Source organism: Falco peregrinus, chromosome 12 (assembly GCF_023634155.1).
Source record: "Falco peregrinus isolate bFalPer1 chromosome 12, bFalPer1.pri, whole genome shotgun sequence".
NCBI classification, from domain to species: Eukaryota; Metazoa; Chordata; class Aves; order Falconiformes; family Falconidae; genus Falco; species Falco peregrinus.
In genome coordinates, this window is record NC_073732.1 from 26,641,584 (window position 1) to 26,665,997 (window position 24,414).

The window sequence follows — 24,414 nt, forward strand, 5'->3', positions numbered from 1 at the left end:
GTAGTTGAACAATTTCATGACAACACAAACAATGGTAGTGTCACTCATTCTCCTCCAGATACGTGGTCAGATGGAGAGAGCAGTACTGTTTTGCCATGTTAAATTACAGCATCTAGGAGAATAGCTACGATTATTTTCCTTGTCACTGAAGTTCAGTGTTTGTGGTTGCATCTATGTGGACACCTGTTGCCTGAACCAGTGTGTATCATCAGTCTGGAAATACAAGGGAAAAAAACATTTTCCATAACATAAATACACTCACACAAATTCTTTGTTCTTTATGGCTCATACTTTTCCTCTTACCATAAGGATTCTGCAGGAAAATTTGAAATGCTCAAGACAGTATCGATTAGAAAGACAGGTAGGTCTTGCATCATCTTGAACCACATGCAGAGGAACAGTTCCTGATTCTTAAAGTAACAGGGGTGTATTTTGTTCCACCCCCCACAGAATTAACTTTGTTCAGATCAGTAGGAATTCAGAGGGTCTGATAAGCACAAGGAGAGCAAGCTAGACATAATTTAACTACCTTTCAGTCTCCCAGGCATACAAAGCATTACCTATGACTGACTTTATTTCCTTTCCAGACAAGTTCACTGCAAGTTCAAGGAGAGCAAGTACTAATGCAAGAATCCTGTCTTTCAGGGGTGGGTCCACCCCTGCAGGGGTTTTGTGGTTTGGTTTGGGTTTTTTTTCCTCTCCCTACATCCTGGTGAGCTTTATCTCGGCACCCAGAGGCAAAAAGCTAATGCGCTGTTAGAAAACATAACCTCCAGCCTGCCAAACACAGGCAACAACAGGGGATGGGAGAGAAGGAGGAAAAAAGAATAATAATGAAAAGTTGTTGGCCACAGGCACTTATGTAAGTCCCAGCCGTAGCAGATTGATTCTGGAGGAGCTTCTGGTTCATCAACCAAACCCAACTCAGAAAGGCAGACTGCTGGCTTGTTGGGGGTGGGGGGGTGTCCAGCTGCTACTTGGTTTATAAGTAGCAAATTTTTCATGCATCAGAACAAGGGCCTGATCCTTCAGGCTGTAATCACCAACGGACAGATCAAGAGAAGTCAGTCTGCTATGGGGAAATACCTACAAACAATACTGCGTGCCTGTCCAGTCTCTTCCTCTTCAAAAAAACCCTCCGTTTATTAGAAATGCTGCTAGGGCATACACATTTTTCATGGTACAACCAGATGGCCCATACCAACTTAAGCCAGTAACAGCAAACATTTCTCTGAACATCAGAGAGGAGGAACTTGGGCACTGTGATGTTCAGCCAGAAAAACTCCTCTGGGCTCAGCAGCCACGGACTAAGCTGAACTTCTACTTTGAAGCCTACAAAGCTCAGAGCCTGGTCTACCAGGACTTACAGCTGGCTTTAAGTAGTCTTACTTGATCACTTTTGGGAGCTAAAGAAAATAAATTGTACTGGAGAGGAATTGGTTCTTCTAGTTTGCACTACATGTAAAGGTGCCTGAAAGCTCCCAGTTGGGGAATAGGTATAAAGATCAGTGCAGAAGGAGAGGGGTGGGGGGTGAGCAAAAAGAAAGCAGTGGTCTTACTGCTATAGATTGTGTCTCATGAAAAAAGGATCCAGCAAGAGACTGCTCTCCACCTTAGTCTACCCACACAGGTTTTCTTCTTCCACACTGCATATCCTGCTTGTGTTTTCTGCTGTTTACCCTTCATTGCCCATCACAATGCTGAATAATGATGGCACACTGCACTGCTCTGCCCTAGGCACTCACAGGTAATATGATTTCCTACCAAGCAAGTGACCCACTCCCCTTCAGGTGATTAATGGCCAGAATCAGTCATCAGCACAGTAAATTTTAGGGGACTTCACTATAGCAGGATTTGGAGCTCAAACCAGGATGAATATAAAGGCAGCAGACACCATGAAAATAGAGGTTTGAAAGAGACCTTAGAGCCCCCTGCCACATCAGGCAGTCAGGTCCTCTTTTTCAAGGCCCTTCCTACAATTCCCCTCAACCAAGGAAAGGCAAGGTTTAGTGGGAAGCCGCCCTGAGGCTCAAGACAAAACTTGGAAACATCCTTCCTGCAAAACAGCTTCCCAGAGCACAGCAGAGAGTGAACACCCAGCTCCCCCCACACACACACCAGTGCAAGGCACAGGCTGTGCTCACACACCAGCCCAGGAGGCTGCTGGGTCTCGCGTCATAGGCATAACTTCTGGGGATACATAGAGCCACCACAACCAAACCAAATTTAGCAACCCTGGGCAGACCAACTCTCCTGCAGCAGCTGAAAGACAACAACGCCCCACAGGGAGCAAATCCAGCCTCAAACTCCTATCCCGTGACAGGTTTATTACAACAAAGACTCCTTACTTTGAAGGCAACGATTGCTTCATTCCCAAAAGCAGGCTAGAGGAATGCCTAAACCTTCTGCAAAATTCAGCCCATGGACTCCACTCCACTGATGAACAGCCATACTTGATTTTTTAATACCTCCTCCCTTTTCTGATGAACTTCTCCTCAGAGCACCCTCCCTTCCCAAGGTGCTCAGCTGGCAGCAGCTGTTTCTGGTTTGCAGCATGGTCACAGTTGAGCGTGATAATGCAGATGGGCTTCCTCCAGCTGTAGGGAATTTTTGGGCATGCACCTGCTAGCCGCTCCCTGCAAAGGACAGGGAGCAAGCACCACCGCACACCCCTCCTGACACCCTGCAGGGTGTATTTCAAAATAAATGGTTTGGCTCTAACTTGAATAACCTTAAACAGTGCATCGCACCTTCCTAGGTTTTCTGAGGAGCTTAACTTCCGTAAGCGCAGCTGAGGTTAGTAAAGGCACATTAGGTAGGCAAATGTTACATCTCCGCCATAAAACCGGAGAGCACAGACATAGAAAAGTCTATTCTTTAGCTTTATCTTTCAGTGTTTACTTTTGTCAGACAACTGGCCTGATCTTTATGTTTTATTGCCTAAAGGCATTCACATAATGAATAAAGGATTCAAGAGAAGCTAAAACCCTTCTTGTCTTAAGTGGTTCAATTGGGCCAAAGTATATTCCAATCTTTCTTGATTTGATCCATTTTAGCACTATCCTTCAATTCACACACAGTTTTTAAGAGCATAGTCAACCACAGCTCCAATTAGTGGAACCATTCTAAAAAGTATTTGATAAAAGGATTTGACACATTGTAATAGGCTGTGGGGGTTTCACATTCAGGTCAATAAAGTATATGATCATCACCAAAGAGTGACTTAGGGGGCTGTTACTAAGATGAAGAACCTCAGCTGTAGAGTTCAGTTCTGCCTCAGCAATAAGACTGAATGTTACAAAAAGAAAGTAGTGGCAGCTTTATGACCATAATTAATTTCTAAGAACACCCTTTCTGGGAGAAGTTTTACTTGTGTTTTAACTTGATATTTCAGGGCTAATTCCTGTTTCATGAGTGCTGGGCAGCTGCTGAAAGACATGGTTGGCTTTGGATAACCTGAATGGTCAGGGGACCAGCCACAGTGAATAGAATAACTCACTATGGCCTGAGCTGATGGTGAAGGACAACCGTGTACTGCCTAAAGACAAAAAGGCCAAACTGAGGACCAGCAAAGACCAAATCCTTAGCAGGCATCAATAATATGCAGGCTATTTTTTATCAAATTCCCTACCAGAGTACTGTATAACATGAAATCATGTAATCTGTTTTGTAAATACACTGGTAACACCTTGCATGTAGCCAGATCTTCTGAAAGTGGTTCCCTAGGTAGGCAGTATGTAGGAATCTGATTTTTTGGTCCCAGTTTTGGAGAATGAGAAGGGCTATGAAATGCTCACAAAAACTTTAGTACAATTAAAATGTTTAGCACAAAGTCATGAAGACACCAGCTTAGTTCTGGAAGCCATGTAGCTGTGCGCGGCAGCACTGTGCCCAAGCTAAATAACCAGGGAAAAAATAGTAATGTACTTAAATAATTCATTACAGTGCGTGTATCTCTGAGCTCCAAACACTGAAGAAAAAGCCAGATGCATAGTCGTAACTCATGTTGTTTTATACTTGTATGGAATTTCACCCTTCCTCTCAGTATAGCTTTACAGAATTTACTTAATTAACCAGAGGAGTCCATTTGGGAAGTTAAGTCTTACATTTGGTGACATCAAGACCCAGAGAGAGTGACTTAGCTACTCTGAAAGCGAGTCAAAGCAAAGCCGAGATTTCCAAAGGCACAGCTTCTGGCTCAGCTTGCTGGTCCCTCACCTTTCCCCATTACCCACAAAGTTGCACCCAGCATCCCACCAGCAGGCACTTTCCATGTGTCCTCCAGATGACTGCCATCAAGCCCAAAGAAATGATGGAAAACAGATACGTGGCATTCAGAAAGAAAAGAGCAGTTTTCAGCAATTTTCATGTCACCAGACAACTTCTCTATTTCAGACTATTACAGGATTTCAGCTCATGGATTGTGAATAATGGATGGGAACGTCTATCCAGTTACTTGCTGTGCAGCTGCCAGCATCCAGGGTAAGGCACTGCAGCACTCCCTACTGGCATATACAGTTATTCCATTTAATAGTTATTTAATCACATACATCTAGTTATCATGACCATCAGAGGGATATCTCAGTCAACGCGATGCTGGCTGCAAGTTTCACTGTATCACTTTGTCTCATTATGATATCCATACAAGCTACGCAGTTGAATTTCAGACAGAGAAAGCTCTCTTACCTACATCCTTGTTGACCTGATAGGAAAAACCAAAGACCATCCTAATGTAGATTATTCATATACAGTGGCTCATTTCTGTAAATTTATCTGGCAACAGAAGTGTTAAGCTAGTTTCAGAGAAAAACAGTAGATAAAATAATGATGAAAAAGGACCATATCCACCATCACCTGTTTCTTTTTTCTTTGCTTTATGATCTGTTGTAGTCAGGTCCAACCCAATCAGCCTCACACGGGGCACTAATTGTTGCAGCACGATCAAACTAGTAGGCTGCAGCAAGGCTTTACCGTTGGTCAGATGCTACTGTCTGTGCTGTAGCTCCTTCCTCCAGAGAACAAAGCACACTACTCCCTCTCCTGCACTCCTCAGGGCTATTTAACCACATAGCAGGAACGAGCTACAGCTGCACATCATCCATGTCAATCAACCCGCTGCCTCTGAGGCAAGGCCACAGCTGTATGTTATCAATGCTAATCAACCCTCTGCCTTCGTTCCTCTACAATGATCCATATATTTTGTTATTCCTTTCTTTGGAAAGGTGATAGCCGTTCAATTTGTACTCCTTTAGAATCTCTTTAGAACATCTCACAGCAGGTTTGTACTATGAGTTGAGTTCATTAAATCAATTTAATGTAATTTCTCCCTGGACTCTGCGTCTGGCTATTTGCTGATATGCTGCTAACAGCTGGTTTAGGTTCTGGTAACTGCAGCCTGAAAGAAACACAATCCTGGTTTTAGGTAAAGAAGGGCATTCATAAATCCTCTTGACAGAAGTTAATACAGGATATGGAAGCCTCAGGATCAGACCATGAAATACCATGGGTGACACCTTTCGTTCCCCTAATTTTACAGATATTTATTTTCTGGTTGGCCCTGTGCCTCAGTGTTGACTCACAGGTTGCTTGTCAAGAAACTCCTATTAAAGACCAGAAATTAAAGATGGGGGCTGTTACCACCCTGGGATCTAGGCTCAAAGATACTGTGAGCAATGCAATCTTCTGTGAAATCAAGTCCTTTCCTTAGGATTAGGTCCTGAATTTAGCTTTCAAACCTGGCAACCCATGCTTCTGCCTAAAAGCCTTCCCATTTGCACAAACAAGGAGAAAATACAGTTTCCTACAATGTTCCTGATCTTGGTTAAAAAAAATTGTGAGGTTTTTTTTTTAATTTTTAACTACTTTTTCTCTCTCTATGAGTTTTGCTCTATTACAGCATGTTTTTAAAATTTCATTATTTACTTTCCTTCCCTTATACTGAACACCTAACTTTTGTCTTATTGATCGACACCTCTGTTCAGCTTCACACTGGATGCTTTTTCCTCTGCGGTTAATAGGTCTCATTTACTGAGGTCCCCAGTTTCAAGCCATTGCCAAACACATAACCAGATAGTTGCTTCCTTTCATAACAGCACTGCAGGGAAAAAAAAATAAAAATAAAAGATACCAATTTACCCTTACAAACATGACCTTTCATGGAAGGCACATTGAGGCTGCTGTACAACACACAACCTAAGCTCTCACCTGCAGATTGCAAAGGTCTTGTGGTCGCTGTTAGTCCCCCACAAAGTGGAAGGGCTGATTGCTGTTCTAGAGCCAGGAGCAGACAGCAGGCGTTGATAACTTGTGACTGAGCCTGGGCTGGACAAGGTATTTTATCTCCCTTCAGCTACCCTTTCTCAGATCCTTCCTTTTTCATTGTCATGCAGGGAAGTCAAACTCCTGTGCTGTGAAATTGCAAACTGTTTCCATGGAGATGATTAATATGTTCATAAATCCACAATAATTCATTCACTGCAGGACCACAGAGGATGAAACGTTGATTGTGAAAAGAAGAAAAAGCCTTTAAAACCAGATTCTTCTCCTTTTAAAAAATAATCCAAATACAGAAAGAAAACTAAATTAAAAGCAAGTAGAAAGCAAACGAACATGTATTTTACATTACTGCCTCTCCTGTATGGTGTTCAAATATAATCTGAACAGGTGTCCTAAGATGCATTTGGTTGGCAGCCTTAGAAAATCCTAAAGAATAGCTAGTCATCAAACCTTTCGATATCTAAAAGATCAAAAAAAGTTGTTCAATGTAATTAAGGCATGTAGATGTTGTATTATTGTTATTTATATGGTTCCATCATGTGATAGGCACTTTCAGGCAGATAGTATAAAATATTCACCTTTCAAGGTCAGTATTGTGTCTTAAATAAAGCACAGGTATGACAAGAATCATCTACTTTATTATGAAGCCACAGTCATCTCAGAGGGTAACGCGTGGAAGTTCTTGGCAAACACTGACTTTTGATGGACACCTGTGCAGACAATCATACCCTTAGCCAATATTGAGCCTTTCCAAAGAGTTTAATGGAAACTGCAACAGCTGTCAATCAATTTGAACAGTTCTATTTTTAAATTAAGTCATGGTTTTACTTAAGACTCCAACACAAATATATAATCTATATATAAAAATCCATAATGCCTCTAACAGTTTTCATACAAACTATACCTTTTTTACTGCATCTCCCATTAATTTTCATACCAAAGTTACACATATAAAATTGAGCTAACCATCCTGGGATGTGATAGACAAGCAGAGCTTTCCCACTTTCTTAATATAGCCCTCTTAGCTAATGTCAGTGCTGCAAAGACTCACTTCAAAGCAGATGAGGAGAGATGAAGGGCTAGATCTGGAAGATGAAAATACTCATTCAGGTCTAGACTCTCCAAAGAAGCAGAAGCAATTAATTTTAATTAGATTGATTAAAAGTAATTTGAAATTTGAAATTTTGTGATGCAGTTCTCTCACCCTGATTCATCATGACTAGTTACCTGTTTTTACCCTAGTTAATCTTAGTGATTTCAAGTGCTTTGGCAAACATGCGAAACTTGGGACTAAAATAGCAGAAAAGGAAGTCGTTCAGACATCGAATTTTCTAGATGACAAACAGCATCACACTATGACCTCACAGGGGTCCAATTCCCTCTTTGGGTCTGCAAAAGCAAGATGTGGTGTCTCACCATGGAAGGTTAAATGAAGACACTCCATTTAGGCCAGTATCAGGAAAATCCCATTCTCCATCAGACGACCAGAACCAACCCCTTAGAGCTACTGGACCCAGCTGCTAAATCCTGCTGTTGTCTGCAAGTATGAAAGACTTCTGGAAAGCTCTGGTCCTTAGTTTACAAACTAGGGCCCACAGAGGAGAGCTATTAGAAACATAGTAGGCATTCTGTTATGGTATGTTTTGTACATTGTTAATATATGATTCTAGAAGTCTAAGGACTGGTCGACAAAGCCTGCAGAAACTCTGCCATTCAACTTCTATAGAAGGAATTTGTACAGAAATTTTCAGATAATGTTGACATTACTACATAGAGTTCCGGCAGCGTATAATTTCACTACCATTTGATCAAATGGAGATTTTTACAAACGTAAAAGCAGTCTGAAAGTGCCCTTACTCTAATAGCAGATATATACAAATATTTTGCTAGTATCTGGGCAATGTAATCAAACTGTAATACATTCCTATTTGGAACTTTCATCTGTTTCTTTCAAATAACTGATCTCATGAGAGTTCCAGGCATACAGGTAGCAGAGAGTTCACACCTAGCAAACTTCTTCCTAGCACCGAAAGCACATTTTCTATTTCCAAACCTGTTTTAATGTCCCTATATAGCATTCATAGCACTGACATATAGCTGCCTGTTCACATGTACTGCAGAGATTAAGGGAATAGCTGGTGAGGAGAGGAGTAAATTCAATAGTGCCTCAAAGTCAGAGAGGGTAACAGATGCGCTGGCTCCAGCACTCATCCTGCTGCAGTGGACCAGGGCCAGGGAGACTCCTGTTCTGCCCGTGTGTGTTCGACCATGAGGTTTGGATCAGTCCCCAAAGCACAACGGCTGCTCCTGGCTGGCTGATGAAAGGAAAATCTAACCCGCGGGCACCAGATGCAGCTAAACGCTGCGACGGGTAACCCATCTGCAGAGCACAGCGAGCTGGCTGAGCCGCTTCTCTCGCGTTGGGAGCAGGGAGCAACCTGGAAACAAGAGTTTACAAAACACAGACCAAAAGGATTTGCACCTATGCCATGCTGATTTATGAGCAGCCCCTATCTGCTGCACATACGGGCAAATGGGGGTTCTGGCTGCACAGAATTTGGAAACAAGGTCCAATGGACATGATTTATGAAATACTATAAATTTCTCTCTCTCTCTTATGCTTACAATTTCTCCACCTAAAACTTTACCCTCAGTTCAGCCTGTCAAATTTCTCGTTAGGTTTTTCCATACCTAAAGATAGTGGGAATCTGCCCTTTATGCTAGGGTCACATTCCTACAAACTTACATTTGGGTGTGACATTGGTTATTTTATCAACAAAACTTATTAATAACTTATTAAGAAACATTAAAATTGTCCAAGACCTTTTAATACCCATCTTGCGAATGGCCTGGGGAAGTTCCTTATCTCCAGACCTCATCGTGTGTAGGGCTGCAGCGTAGCTACGGCACAGGGCAGATAACCCGGCCGCAGGAACCACGAGCTGGAACCACAAATGGAAATCCAATTCTTGGCAGAGCCACCGAACTACCTCAACTAGTCAATAGCATTGAATTAATAGAAATAAGTGCTGCTTCTGCTAGCAATTGTTTTCAGATTCGGTCCTGGGTTATCTATTTTTGCAAGGAAAAAATGCAGGACTTCTGGGCTGCTGAAATCAGGTGGTAGCAGGTAACTAAAGCAGTGCAAGCTTTGAAAAACCTTGTACTAGACTAGACTACGTCTTAATTTTACAGCTCTGTATTTTTCTCAGTGAGCTGGGACTCTAGCTCCTGGGATGTTCTGTAACTCAAAGTCTTTATCTTTAAATGGCCCTCACTCATAACCGAGTGACTTCTGGTAAATGTCCTTCTTACCAGGCAGGTCTTCTAAGATCTCTTGGTTCTGCCCAAATTTGACTTCTATTGCCAATTCTTTTTTGTTGCTGTTTTGGATTTGTGGGTCGTTTTGGGTTTTTTTCCCCTGACTGTATAAAAGGCCAGCATGCAGGCAATAAACTCAGCTTTAATGGCATGTAAAAGTTGGCTTTAGTGAGGAAAGAAAAGGATGCTATTTAACTCTTAAAAAAAAAAAAAAAGGTGAAAAAGGTGGGCATCTCATTCAGTGCTTTGCCTTTAGCTTGTGAGAAAAAAAGATTTGGTTTAAATGCCTCAAAACAGTTTAATTTCTGCTGCAGTAATGTATTATTCATTCATTGACCACCAAATAAGTTTACCATCATTACTTGCTTAATGTGTTTCTAGGCTTCATCCAAAGTCCAGCTTTCATGAGGTGTTAGAGATTTTCAGGATGCAACAATTTTTGATTTTCTGCAAAGTGCAATATCCACAGAATATTTATATATTCTTTATATATATATACAGGTTCTTCCTACTTTGGAAAGAGCCAATAAAGATCACTTATAAGCAGAAGGTTCTCTGCTTTCCACATCCCAAGGAAAGCCAGAAAGAATGGTCTGGCTTGGCTTCAGAGGGCTTGGGAGGAAAATCTTCTTATGTACTTTCAGCCCCATAGCTAAGGGCAAGACAGGCTCCAGCCCTGAGCTCACAGGAAACTTCATTCCATAACGTCAGACCATTAGATCCTCTGAAAAGACCTCGATGTATAAGATCCTGACTTCCCCAAAGCTGCGTGTGATCTGAGGGAAAAAGAAAATGTCATTTCCAGCCCATAGCTGTTATTACCCCAGAGCTGGGCACAGCTGGGGTTTCCAGATACAAAAATCCAGATGGTCCTTTCTGAAGGACTCTCTGCACAAGGTTTGCATGGACCATACAGGGCTGAATTCCCTGCTTATATTTCTCAGCAAATCTTAGTAAAACCCATGAGGAGAAAATGAGCAAGTCTTGAAGTATCTTTTTTTAAAAATAAATCAATAAATCTAATTCAAAGGCATTTTCCACCTCCTCTCTAGTCCTGTTTCATTTAGGTAGATGGTATCTGTGGGCCTCCTGCAAAGTAAAGTACTTTTACTAATGTACAAAATGAAATTCATACTTTCATATTAGTACGTTCAGTATTTTGTGAGCTGTGGAGAATCTGTTATCGAGAGAGAGAATTTTAGGTCTAATTACCTCCACCAAGAGGAAAACGGTCCCCTAGAGGTATAAACCAAAGTGAACAGCAAATACATTTATTATAACAGATCATCCAATAATATCACCAGCACAATGAGATTTGGTGCTGTGATGACATAATATAATTTCAAACAGATGCCTGAATGACTAGAAAAGGCACTTCTCATCAAACTACACAGCATCTTTTAAAATATATTTACTGTTAGGGACAAACTGTCTGTGTATAAAACAAGGAGCCTGTCGTCCTCTGCTTCTTACTTATTTTATTTATAGACTCACCAATTTGCCAGTTAACCACACAATATGTCTTAGAAATGGAGGCAGTTTAATAAAACTGTTGTTCTTTCATAGTTCATTTTGCTCGCTAAAATTCCTTAGATTGCACGAAGGTCCCTTCAGCTCACAAAATCGGACACTTCATGATTTATTATGACAACTGCATACCACTCACCTAAAACATGCAGAGAAAATAATTGTCATCATTTTATGATTTTCTTTTTCCTCTCTGTAAGTACTATCACCTGAAGTGTTTTAAAGACAGGTAATTTTGGTAATGGAAGGATGTATGATCTCCTGTCCAAGCACTGATACTGAAATGTGCTTAGTGCCCCCAAGTTCCACAGAGACCAAAGGGAATTAAGGGTATCTGTCAGTCTGAGATCTGGGGCCCAGGTCTGATGCAATTATCCTCTCCGATGGTTTTTAAAAGGCTAAATGAGACTGTGCCAAAAAAACCCTAATCTTTTTAATCAATGTTTCTCAAGTTTTAATGCAGTTGTGCATATTCTCCCTTCTGTACTGATGAGGAAGAGAATGAAGACACTAACAGTGGCAGCACTTACTGTACCTCCAGGAGTCATTGACATCCCACAGCTAATACAATGGATTAAATTAAATCAAAGGAAAAGATTGATGCTCAAATTGTAAAACAAATTCATTTTGCTGCCAGAAGCAGTGAGAGGACCATGATTACCAGGATCGCGTTTCTAGTTTGTGCTACCACCCCCAAAACTTTATAGTCTAATCCTAGACACGGTTATTTTTTTCTCTAAATATTCCCAGCAACTGCATTGCCCTGCAGAAGACGGATGACTTGCATGTATCAAATTCCAGGAAAATTTGGACCTGCAAAAATCAGGCATTTGATTTTATTTTTTTTCAACAAATCTTTAAAGAATAGTTGGATTGGCACAAAATCAGCAGTTGGAACAGAAAGCCAAACCAGCATACGGGGGGCTGAACTGGGTCTCAGAGACCCCAGGCCAGCCCAGAATAAAAATACGATGGCTACATCATACACTACACGAAATGGCTACAGAGAAAAGCCATTCACATAAATCTTCTGGATGTGATTTATTATTATTTTGAAGGCTTTATTCAGGCTGCCAAAGCCACCCTTTGTAGAAAATTATATATTGGATTCCTCATCAGAATAAGTTACAAAACTGTCTCTCTGCCTGGGATTCCTAAAAAGAATCTTAAATATTGATAAAGAATGTCAATATCTGAGAATACAAGAAGATTTCAAATTTAGTTTGATGTTTTTGGCATTTGAACTTATCTCCTTACTGCACAGTGCATTTGCTTTTACTGTTATGCCTCACAAAGATCCATTTTTCAGTTGTACCATTAATAATGGGAACTACAGCAATGGAGATACAGCAAGAATTTAATTTCATCAGTAGATCTGCATAAGACTGAATCAAAAAAAATGGGTATAAATATGTTTTCATTAAAAATATAAAGTTTATAATATATATATAAGTAGAATAATATAAAGTATAAATCTGGAACAATATTCTTTCTTGGATAAAAATAAGCTTGGGATACTCAAAATATTTTAATTACAGCTAGTAAAAGATGTTGTAATGGAAACAAAGAGAAGCGAAGCTCAAGAAAATCTCAAGGAAGTAAACAACTCCTCCAATACCAAAGTATTTTTAAAAACAATTACCAAACTGAGTCAATTAGTACTATCTATGCCATTCACATTAATTTAAAAAACGCTTATCACCAGATTATATTGCTTGTTTGCACCATTTTTATTTCATTAGTGCTAATTGGAAATAATTACAAGTGATATGTGAAATATTTAATTAAAAGATATATCTGTTTCTATTGTCATGTTTCTGGACCGTGGAGCGCAGCACTGTCAGGACCATGCTGCTACCTCTGGACCTTCTGTAAGAGTTAACAACACCCTGTGTCTTTGCTCATTATGAACCGGAGTCTTATCAATTAGGAAGAAAACAAATCTTAGACTTCACCTTCCCCTCAAGAAATCAATACTCTGAGTGAAAAACTGATGTGTTTTTACCCTGATTCCTGGAGAACTGAGATACAGCTGGTTGCTCAGGCATCACTCTCACCCTCCAGCAGCTGTCTTCTCTTCCATTTGAAGCCTTCCACACAGTTCAATCTAATTTGACAGAATAGGAGATGTCATTCCTTTCCTCCACGTTTCATGAAACTTCATGTTTGGGTAGAGGAAAGGGCTATGTCCTCCCTTGTGAGGGCTCTTCCACTTGGGCTGCGCCGACATGCGCATCCTAAGCCCGCTTGCACCCAGGGACAGCGATCACGTGCAGAAGGCTCTTGCCCACGCTGACTTGGCAACATGGATTACCAGTTTTACTTTGCCAGATACTAATATTTCTAAACCAGATCAGAAATATTCACAAATATTTTAATAAAAATATTGTTGCCAGACTGTGCAGCTTGGGAGAGCCAGCATGACCAAGGAGGGACATTTTGGGAGTCTCCGCAGTCAAGATGCTCTCCCTGAGCTGCAGGGTTGGGATGGGTGCTCAGGCATCCTGATGCCTGCAGACCTCTGAATCGCAAAACTTTCAAGATCCATAACAGCCTCACCCAGAACCACAGGAGGAAAAGCAAAAAACAGTGGTTCCAAAGTCACGCTCTACTATTTTACAGCTCTCTTTTCCCTTCAGTACTGCGAAGTACTGACAGAAACAGTGAAAAATAAGTTCTGCGTCATTAACTCCCCAATCACTGCTGTACTTCGCTTGCTGTCAGCAATGTCTGCTGCGAGTGGTGGTAGGGCTGCCGAGGGTAAGGCCAGCGACACAACAGTGGTGCTTCCCCATGCCCGTCGGCACGGGAGTCCCCGCTGCCCAGCCCTCCATCGGTTTGCACCTGCACAGAAAGGCAGCGGGAGCCCGAATGAGGAAAACCCCCTGAGTTCACAAGCTTTGTGAATTACACTGTGCTCAAGTAAATGGCTGATTGTAGACCAGGAATTGCTGGTTTCTGTACTAGTGTCCTGCTAGCTGCATTATTTTGTATTAATGCAATCGAGTACCGCATCCACACTCCCATCCCCTGGTACTCACCACCATTGGTATCCCAGCTATATATAGAAAGCTGCACATTGAGCCAGGTCCTGTTCACTGTGTTATAGTACTGATGACTTCATATAAAATTTTTTTGTTTCTTTCAAAATCACGCAGCCATACCAGATAGCCTGGTCACAAGGCACCACCAGGCTTCAGCATCTATCTTAGCCTCAAATGGAATAGTCTGAATTATGGAGTGCAGCATGCCCAAACCCAGCCCTTCCCAGACTGGTGAGGGTAAACTGACTTTTATAATCTTGTAAACTGGGAGGCTGAAATTATCACTACAGTTGTCAGGAGTTTTATATAGATTAAATCTCATCTATGATAGACTGGTAGCAAAGCTGAGTGTTTATGAGAAAAGAGCAACCATAAAGAGAGAATTAGCTTCCCTTGCTCTCCCCAAACCTTGTTTCAGAACTCTTCCTGGCAGTCCTACAACAACATCAAAACAAAACAAACACCAACAGAAAAAAAAAACCCCAAACAACCAAACAACAAAACACCAGAAGAAACCAACCAAAAAAACAAAACAAACAAAAAACCCCTAGCAAAACACCAAAAATGAACAGTTTCTTCCTGATTTTGTCCTTTTTTATCAAACAGCATGCTCCAGGGAGCATCATCTTTTGCAGATTAAAATGGTTTCAACTGGGATTTGGAAGGGTTTTCAGGGAAAGAAAGGGACATTCATTGATGGTGTAGTCCTGAGATGGAATCTTCTCACCTTGGCTAAACAGTGAGACATTGCAGGTGTTCTTAATCCACAAAGTTTTTAAACAAAATAGCTCATGGGGAAATAAACTTTAGGACAGAAACTACCATTTGGATGACAGAACCCATAAGAATTGGATTGCTGGGGGCGGGTAAAGCCTGCAAATAGCTTTGTGGTCTGTGTGGTAAAGAGTCAATCCCACAAAAGGTGCTGAAAGACTTGTTGGCCAAACTTGTGCTTTGATCCAGCTCACTTCACATAGGGAATTTATTTATTTGGAAAATTGCTTGGGTAAGAATTAGGAATTAGCCTTCTATCCCTGTTTGACTAAATGCACTGGAAATCAGGACAATCCTGGCATCCAGCTCAAGGCCAGGGAGAACCCTCTACCTTGAATTATCTATCACATGGTGGAGATCAAGAAAGGGTTTTGCAATTAACACAAGGTACTTAAAGTGCATTAAAACCCTTCCCCAAACTCACAGGATATTTTTTTAATGGAAAGTTGTGGTTAGGTATTTTTTGTTAAAGGACTGGGGAAAAAGTCAGGTAGCCCAGATCTGTGTTCCTCAGAAATTATTTAATGGCAGGTATTCCCAGCAGATGCTGAATGTAGCTTTTCCAGAGATAATGAAAGAAAACTAATAAAAGCAAAGCTTTAAAGATGAGAAAAACAGACCTCCAAAACTCCATTCTCAATATACTTACCCTATAACATAACTTCTTGAAATCAAAGAAACTGTGACTTTTTTTTTTTTTTTTTTTGATAGACTTGACACCAGCCATCTGTAAATTCATGCACAAAAAGTCACTTTCCCTAGTAAGTTCACATTTGGATTACTTTTCCTTCATGTTAACTTTCAAATAAGCCTTACTCCCGCATCTAGCCAAAGCCTTTACTCTGACATTGCCTTGAGATGCTCTGGCTGTTAGTAATAATAAGGACAAGTGAGAAATTATTAAAAGAGATTTATTGAAAGTGACTGAATGCTCCAGGGTACCATAGTAGGAGGTTCGATCCTCAAAACAATTTTATACAGCATATTGAGGCTGTTTAGACTTTCAACTTAAAAATTGTAAAGTTTCTCCTGATTCAGAGCTACTTTGACATAGCTTCAAAGCAGAACCATCTCAAAGCAGTGTTGAAGGAAAAATGGAAGTATTTTACAATGACAGCTCTAATATTCAAACTGAACCTAAAAGTTGTCAAATAAATTAATAGTGATCTAGCAGTTCTGGTGTGAGCCTTCTAGCGTACCAATGGCCTTAGGTTTATAGCCTATTTTTTAGTACGATGTATTTGTAGATGAATTTAGAAAAAGCTCACTTGTGCTACCGGTCTGTGTGGTGCTTGACCATAGATAAATCCACTCAGTAACTGTTAACTACAACGTTACATGGCAAAACCATTTAAAAATATGACCATGCAAATTAAATAATTTTTTCCCAAAGGCAATGAGTTTGTCAATAAACAGTACCTGTATTCACCACGATGTACTTATTTTGCTGTTGTTTTTTTTTAAATGTTTGATTTAAATTTCCTTCTGCAAGTTCTAGAATCACATTGAAAGCAGGAAGATAAACTGCTAATAATGAGAGATATTGCAAGAGTATGAGATTTGTTAGGAGACCCATACGATGAGCTATAGCATGGAGAGAAAATTCACCTGTGCCTGGGGGCTGCCTGGTGGTCCTGGCACCTGTGGGAATCTTTGCTCCAGTTCTATTCTGCAGGTGACTTGCTGCCTTTGAGAGGAGAGCTGGAAAATGATGGAGAGGGGAAAGAGCATCTTCATTCATACAAGTAACTGTGCACCTCACATAAAACTATTTTTTTCTTCCAGAAATGAGGAACAGAAGTTCACTTTTAACACTATTTACTTTGATAATTTAAAATATAATGGTTCATAAAATGGTAACATTTTAGTGGCATAATAAAAGATGGAATTTGACTGAATTTCTTAACAAAGAAAAAAAATGTCGGCACACAAGAGCGGTAGAAAAGTTTAACATTGCACAATATTTTAGATTTATTTTTAGGTCAGAGTAATGTTGTGCTCATATTATGACTTTTTGTTTCAGGCAATGATGTGTTCAGAGAGAAAAAAACATCACTTCAGAACAAAACTATCCAGACATCTCTTTCAATAATGATAAACCCGAATTCCTTCTCCTGTAAAACAATATTTCAGCTCAATCAACATATTATCCTTTGGGTTTGCCCATTAATCAGTAAAAAAAAAAAAAGTTTTCCTATCAATAAACCAGATTCTGACCCATCTCAAACAAGTTGAACATAATGAAAAATTTGGTTTAAGTTGATTTTATTCCATTTGGTCTTTTCCTATGTTCAAAAGAGTTTTCTTGTTCTGACCTCTCACCAAAGTAAAATTGTAAAGTAAGGTTGCTTTCTTTTCCCTTCCCACACCTCCACCCCAAATACGTTTTTACCCCAGCCTGCCTGTTTCAGTCTAGCTAATTCGGGCATGTCTCTGCTTTTCCTGGCATCTTCACTCACTGTTTCTTCTGGCTGATCATTCCTTTGCCTTTTCAACAGTTTGTTTCCTCAACTCATTTATAAATGGGCTTAATATTTTTTAATTTATTTTATATAATATAAAACATTATGTAATATATATATAATAAAAATTATATTAAAAAATGCTTACCAAAGGTTACAAGGAAAAGCTAACTTATACCTCTACAATTTCCATAGGACCATGGGGAGTTTAAACAGGAAAAAATGTGATCTCTGTGCATTAAAATAAAAATGCAAAAAATCAAATGGCATCCTTCATATGAGCCTGGGGCACTCAGGACAAGCTGAGCTCATCTGCCACTGGATCAGACGGGCTGTAGAGGTGGTGCTGCTCTCTTGCTAAATTTCTCCAGGAAAGACTTTTATTTATATTGAACACTGGACCTGGCAACAAGCAATGTCACCCATCACTATAGCAAAATAAATTTTATTTTGCAAAGTCACTCAACTTCAGCAAATGAGAATCTAAACAAATTCTTTTTCTCCTCCAAGTGTTTCTGGGTTACTACTCTGAATTGATTTCTGTTACAAAAGCCCACTCCTGTCTGACTTTTCTGTACATAAATAGCGCTCCGCTCTAGGGCTTCAATCATGTTGAACAAAAGCCATTGATTCCTCCCTTATTTGGTGTGGACCACTAATCAATAAAATCTAAATAAAATAAAATCAGACCTCTTAATCTCTATCCTTCCATGAAAATAACTCTGTAGAAAGAAAATAGCTATAGTAAGTGTAGTTCAAGACATTGAATTATGTATAATTTCTTTCCACATATCAAAACAAAAAAAGCGCAGAATTTTCTTTCAAAGTTATATCTTCAGAAATGTGCATGTAATTTTTAGTTGGGTGGGTGGGCACGTACTGCTTTCTGGGGTTTTTTTTCCTCTTCATGCTTTTTCCCCTTTTCCCACAAATCCACCAAGAAACACCTTTGACAAGGTTGGTATTATGGGATATTGTATGGAAGCAGGTCCTGCTTCCAGGCTGACGAGATCCAAAGCACCAGGTAAAGTTGGAAGATCCCACCTGTGGTCTGCAGCCACAACCAGATTCATCACTTGTATCGCATTACTGTGGTTCAGGGGCTGCTGCCTTGGAATAAACCCCAGTTTCTGTATTTGAGGAGCATCACAACAAAGTGATATTGCATCAGGTTGGAAATTTGCCTACAGTCTAAGTAAATCAATACAATATACATCAGGTCGTATTCTACGAGACATTTTTTTTCCATCAAGGAAAAACACCACCAGCAGCTGGATTTGTTTGCTTCTTAGTTATCTCAGAGACCGTGCAGCCCACATACAGCCCCAGCAGCACCCATGGTGGGAGAAACATGCCTGCCATGAAGGACGTCTGAGCTTCTGGGGATACTCACGCCACTCCTGCAGACCAAGCAAACTTGGCTTGTTGCAGGGTTGCAATACACCCAGCACTTCACAAGAGCATCCAGCTCCGTGCCATAGGTCTCACCAAAATCTGTTTTCTAAGTATGAACTCCACCCAAAAAAAGCCAAGTGATTTTGCAGAATCTCCCAGGACAATGGTAAATGCTGGATACGGTATTCAAGGAATAATCTTCATCCCTGAATCCTGCTATGTCAAGCTGCACCCAAACTTCTGCTCTAGATCACTGCTTTTGCACAATGCAAACAGTGGTAAGGATGGAGATCCAGTGCTGCATGTGGAAAACAGACTATCACTGCCTTAGTTACTCATAGCTAGATTGAGCACTTGTTATTTTTGAATTGGTTATGTGATGTATGCTGTAATTTCCTGCTATTTAGCAACTTTCAGGGTTTTGTTTGTCAGGGTTTTTGCTTTGGGACATTTGGATGATAACCTTGAAAGCCAATGAGCAGATGGGTGTAATCCTTGCATTCATTCAACTATAGTAGGACCACTTATGTTTGGACAGCTGGGAGCTACTTTAGGGGAGTTTGATTTGCCAAATACAGAGCAGGTTCAATATCGCTTTGGCTACACAATTCCAACATCTTGCGAATGCAGCACCAGTGGTGGGATTTTTGCAATCAACGTTTGCTGCATTGGTTTGTAACTGAACAGCTACAAGCCTAGGGTTTTGTATTTGGATGAACTGAGCTGTTTTGTTAATTTATGGCAGAGGAGGATGAACAGCATCATGAAATAGTAGGGGAAGAGGTAGCGTGGTTCTGTCCAAGCGACTATATTTTTTTCATGCTATTTAAAAGGATAGTATTTCTTTTGCTCAGTTTGAAAGGGGAAATGTGTTGTACACCTCTTAGGGCTTAGATGTGCCAATAATGATAGCTGATAATGCTATTTGTAACACCGCAGCCTCAGCCACAGCCGGGTAGAAGCAGAGAGAATCAGATTTCCCTGCTGTGACTGGGGAGAAGAGAGTGCTTACAGCAGGGACAGAGACCTGATAGAAACACGTTTTCAATTATGTGAAAGATACAAATTCATTTGGTCTGTGGGGTTAAACACGTTCAGAAGCATTCACTAGAATGTACCAAATTGCTCACATGTGGTTGCAAAGGACACAGCTGCTGCAATGGCAGGTCAGGCATCAGACGGGGTCACCCGTTCCCTTTCACAGGAGGTGCACGCCTTCCTCCTCTCTCATCTACACCAGCAGAGTAGTACAACAACACACTGCACGGTAAGGAGAAATGCAACAGTCAGAAAAACTTGTCTTTGTGGGAATTAAAAGAATGTCACAACTGGGAAGAAAACCCCAGAGAATCCGGAAAGCAATGGGAATCACGTGTTCAGAAAGCAAAGCATATCTGTCTTGCCTGACATCACTGATCCCGAGCAGACAGTGAGGAACAGCCAAGCAGAGCAGTACAATTCAGATGGAACATGCTCCCTTGGTCCTATCACTACTGATCAAGGAGGGAGAAGCATGGGGACGGTGCACCATTGGGGGTGCAAAGCAAAATGCAAAAAAAAATCTTAATCATAGCCAGGTTTGTACCAGTGGCTTGGCTGGGCATACTTTCAGTACGGTAAAGAAACACAGGTGTCCTCCTGGGCTCTTTGTGGGCTCTCATGTGGAATTTGACTCCTGATCAAAGCTTCCAGCATTGAAGATGAAGGTAAAATGCATAAGGGTATTGGAAATGCCACAACACCCTAAGCATTTCTGTTACAGGAATGCCCCTGCATTAATTAAGTAAAAATTCCCCTGTAAGCACATCACAAATTTTAAAGTCCTCATCCATTTACAAATTAGAAAAATATAAAAGCTAACTTAACTCCAAATTGTGAAATTTAAATGCATGCTAGCCTTTTGTTGGAAATTGCATAGCTGATTCTAAATTAGACAAATTATTAATTGATATGCCTGTTTCTCTTCCATGTTAGTACTGGAAATGGTAAAATGCTAAATGGCAGCTACCCAACGTACTTTACACATATATTAATCAACAAGGGTAAGATTTTAATCAACTTGCACAAGGGTAAGATTAATTGAAAAGTTTGGAAATTTATGTCAAAAAGACCTTTTACTTCCAAAGGAAAACAGGAGAATAGAATCTTTGCAATTACAGTCTGCGCGCTCACTAGCAGGGAGAGTGTCTGTTACTGGGATTTTGTTCCAGGACCGCACCAGATTTAATGCAACTACAAATCAGTTCCCGGGTTTTGACAGCCAATATAAATTTTGTTATATCAAGACTTTGGGGACTTTGCAACAAGCTATTGTAAGAAGCTTTTAGGATTATTTGGACATTTTGAAATTTGTTCTTACCTTCAAGCTGCATTCGAGCGAAATAGGCCAAGGGAGACAGATTGCCGAAAGCTCCCAGTGTTTGGTGGGTTCACGGGGAAGTTTCCCCAGCAGAGAAAATTCTCCCAGTGCTTGTCACTCAATTCCCGGAACTCTGAGCTGCAAAACTGCTGAAACACACAGGGAGAAAGTCCCTAAGTAATGCCACAGCCACCAATTTTCTTTGACGCAATTTTTTTCACACATGGTGATGATTTTCTTAGGAGCAGGAGTTGGATGTTTTCCTCCAGATATCTTGGAGCTCAGGTGGGATCTGGACCTCGTGGCTGCCACTCTGCTAGAAAAACCAGTAGTCCAATAAATCCTAATCTGTCTCTAGGCACTCGCTTTTCTTAAATTTTATGAGTCACATCAGAGGATTTGGTTTATTGAATTTGGTATTAGAAAAATTTAATTATTTGAGGTTGAAAACATATAGAACTCCTTTGGCTTTTAGCAAAAATAAGCCCCAGCCATGCTAATAACTCATCCCTTTAGAGCTGCCCGTTCTGTGGACCTTTGTGATCTCCTGCAAACACACACACACGGTCTTGGGACAAGGTGCTCCTAACCTTTGGCTTCACTCGTTTTACCTGCCCAACTCCCGCCCCAGCATAAAGTCTACAATGATCACAGTTCAGTGCCTTCCTGAGCCACGGCGTGGGCAGCGCGACATGGTCCTCCATGGTACACCATTAACTTCTCCTTTGCCAATAAAGCCTGTTGAGGGAACATCTTAAAATGGATTTTAATGATACAAATGAAATCTCTTTGGGCTGTATTTTACCTCAATTTAAAAAAAAATTATTCCCCAATAATTTCCTGAAGTGACCCTTTGCAAACAATATTACCTGAAATAACGGCAGTTCATTACCTTTGTAGTAACAACGTATAAAATTCAGTGCAGCTTAGAATTCACTTGAACAGCGTGGCCCTGTGTTAATAATAGGATGTGAAACCAATGTTTTGGGACTCTCGGCAGAAAAATTACTTATTTATAAAGCACCTTTTATCTCTTTACTGACACTGAATCACTCTAAATCACATGCAATTAAAGCATAAGAAATGAAGGATGGGTTTTAAGAGCTGAAATCCCTCTCTAGGTATGTCACCTCAACACTTATTTGCTCAGGAAAAAAGACTCACCGACAGCTCGTGAAAGGTCGCTACCCAACTAACTGTATAAGTACAGCAGTATAAAACCCACAGTCATTGAAAAGGCACAGTGCTGGCCTAGACTTGTATTTAAAAAAAAAAAAAAATCCTGTCTGAGAGGCCTTGTCTTTGACCAAAAGTGCTACATTTTTCATGAAGGGAAAGATATTTGTTGTATAAATAAATACAGGTGGAGCATCCTGGAGCACCGTGGCTCTGCCAAGCTGTAACTACCGGTAAAAGGAGCTTCAGGGCACTGAAGGCATCTATGTTTCCTTTGGAAATTCTGATGCCTTATCTAGACATGCTCATTAACATTGATACCAAGCGCCAGAACAGCACCGTTAGTGATCTTAAAATGAAGGAAAAAAGCCCACACAGAACCCAAAGCGGATTTCAGCTATATTTGAAAAAGATGCAGACAACGAAGTTTTTCCTTTACCTGGTGAGGTATTATTTCAACTATTTGATCCAGGGAAAGTATACATCCGATTGAAAATATAGCAGCCTACTCAGCTTGTTATACAAGCAAGATTGTTGTCTTCAGTGATTTTGAGAGCAAACTTTTCCCAACGAATGCTAACGATAAACAAGTTCCATACTTTGACATCTGTCACATGAGCTGAGTTTGCTAAACCAAATCCCCTTCTGTTTCCTCCAAACTGCCTTGATATTTCAACAAATGTGGAAAAACAATCTCTTCTGACTGTTTCCAGGCTTTCGTAAAGAGTATCATAACTGAAAGGAGATGTAGTTTGTGAGTTAAAGAAAAAAACCAAACACCTAGGACTGGTGAATTAACACATTTAATTTGGTCAGCAAGTACCTCTTTATAAACATGCTTGTACATATAGCATGCAGTGCCAGTGTGGATAAATTTACAGCTTTCCCAGCTTTCTCTCCACACCTTCCCCCTTTGCTATGTAATTTTAAAAAAATAATAATAAAAAAAAAAAAATCAGAGCCACATTGATCGTGTACAGCATCTTCAGAGGGGACAGGGGGTAGGGGAGGTGGAGACATCATGAGGTGGCCACAGGTGAGGAAGCTTCCCTGCAGAAAACACAGGACACAAGGTATGACGACATCTGCTCCCTTTTGCAATAGAAGGGGTTTTTTGTAAGTGGTTTTGTCTGGGTTGGGTGCTTTTTTGTTCCTTCATTTCTTTGTTTGGTTTTTGACACTATTCAACTTTCAGGCTTTTGACCAAATCTGCTTCTTATTTCCCTGCTAAACAGTTTTAAGACTCCTTCTCCTTTTAGATGTTCATCACAAGAGTGCAGCAGCATGCGTTGCACTTAATAGTTTTATTTTATGCTCTTACAAGAGACTCCGCGCTGTCCCTGTGCTTTCTTTTTCAGTCCTGTCTTTGAGTTTGAGTCGCATTGCTATTTTCCCTTAGATATTCTGTTAAGACTTCAACTCATCATTTTTGTCAATCAGAAAGGATTGTGAAGGATTTCCTCTACAGCTGAGCAGTATCTGGAGCCCAGAAATTAGATGAAGCCAGCTGGGTTGCGTGCAACTGCCTGTCTCCTGTGCACATGATAGTGAATCCCCTCAACTTGATTTTCAATTATTGAAAATTTTGTTTAAATACCAAACTGTGCTGTAAGAGACAAGAAGCCTGAGATTGTATAAAAAGATATGCTATTTTCTCCCTTTGGAAATGTATCTATTTCTCAGAGATGCTGTTTCAGATAATATTTGCTTTTCAATCCCATCAAGCCACTCCAGGATACATGGTGTCCTACTGTTCTCAGTCTGTGAGGCAACAGTGCTTTTGGGGATGCTGTGTTTACTCATAGGGAGAATCTGCTCTGCAAGGGAAGGAAGGTTTACTAATAGGTTTGGACCTCGAGTCCTTTGGATCTTTGATGTACCAGCAAGGGGGAATATTAAAAAAAAAATAAACATACTGCAAATCATAAGCGTACTTTCAAGTGTCTGGAAGGGGACAAGCATGGCAGAAAACCTGTCACAGCAGTTTCAGAAGCAAACAGCGGTGACCAGGTACCCTCGACTCATACTCAGCCACTTTCTGCTCAGTGTGGTGCTATTTTATCAGGCCAACAAAAGCTGG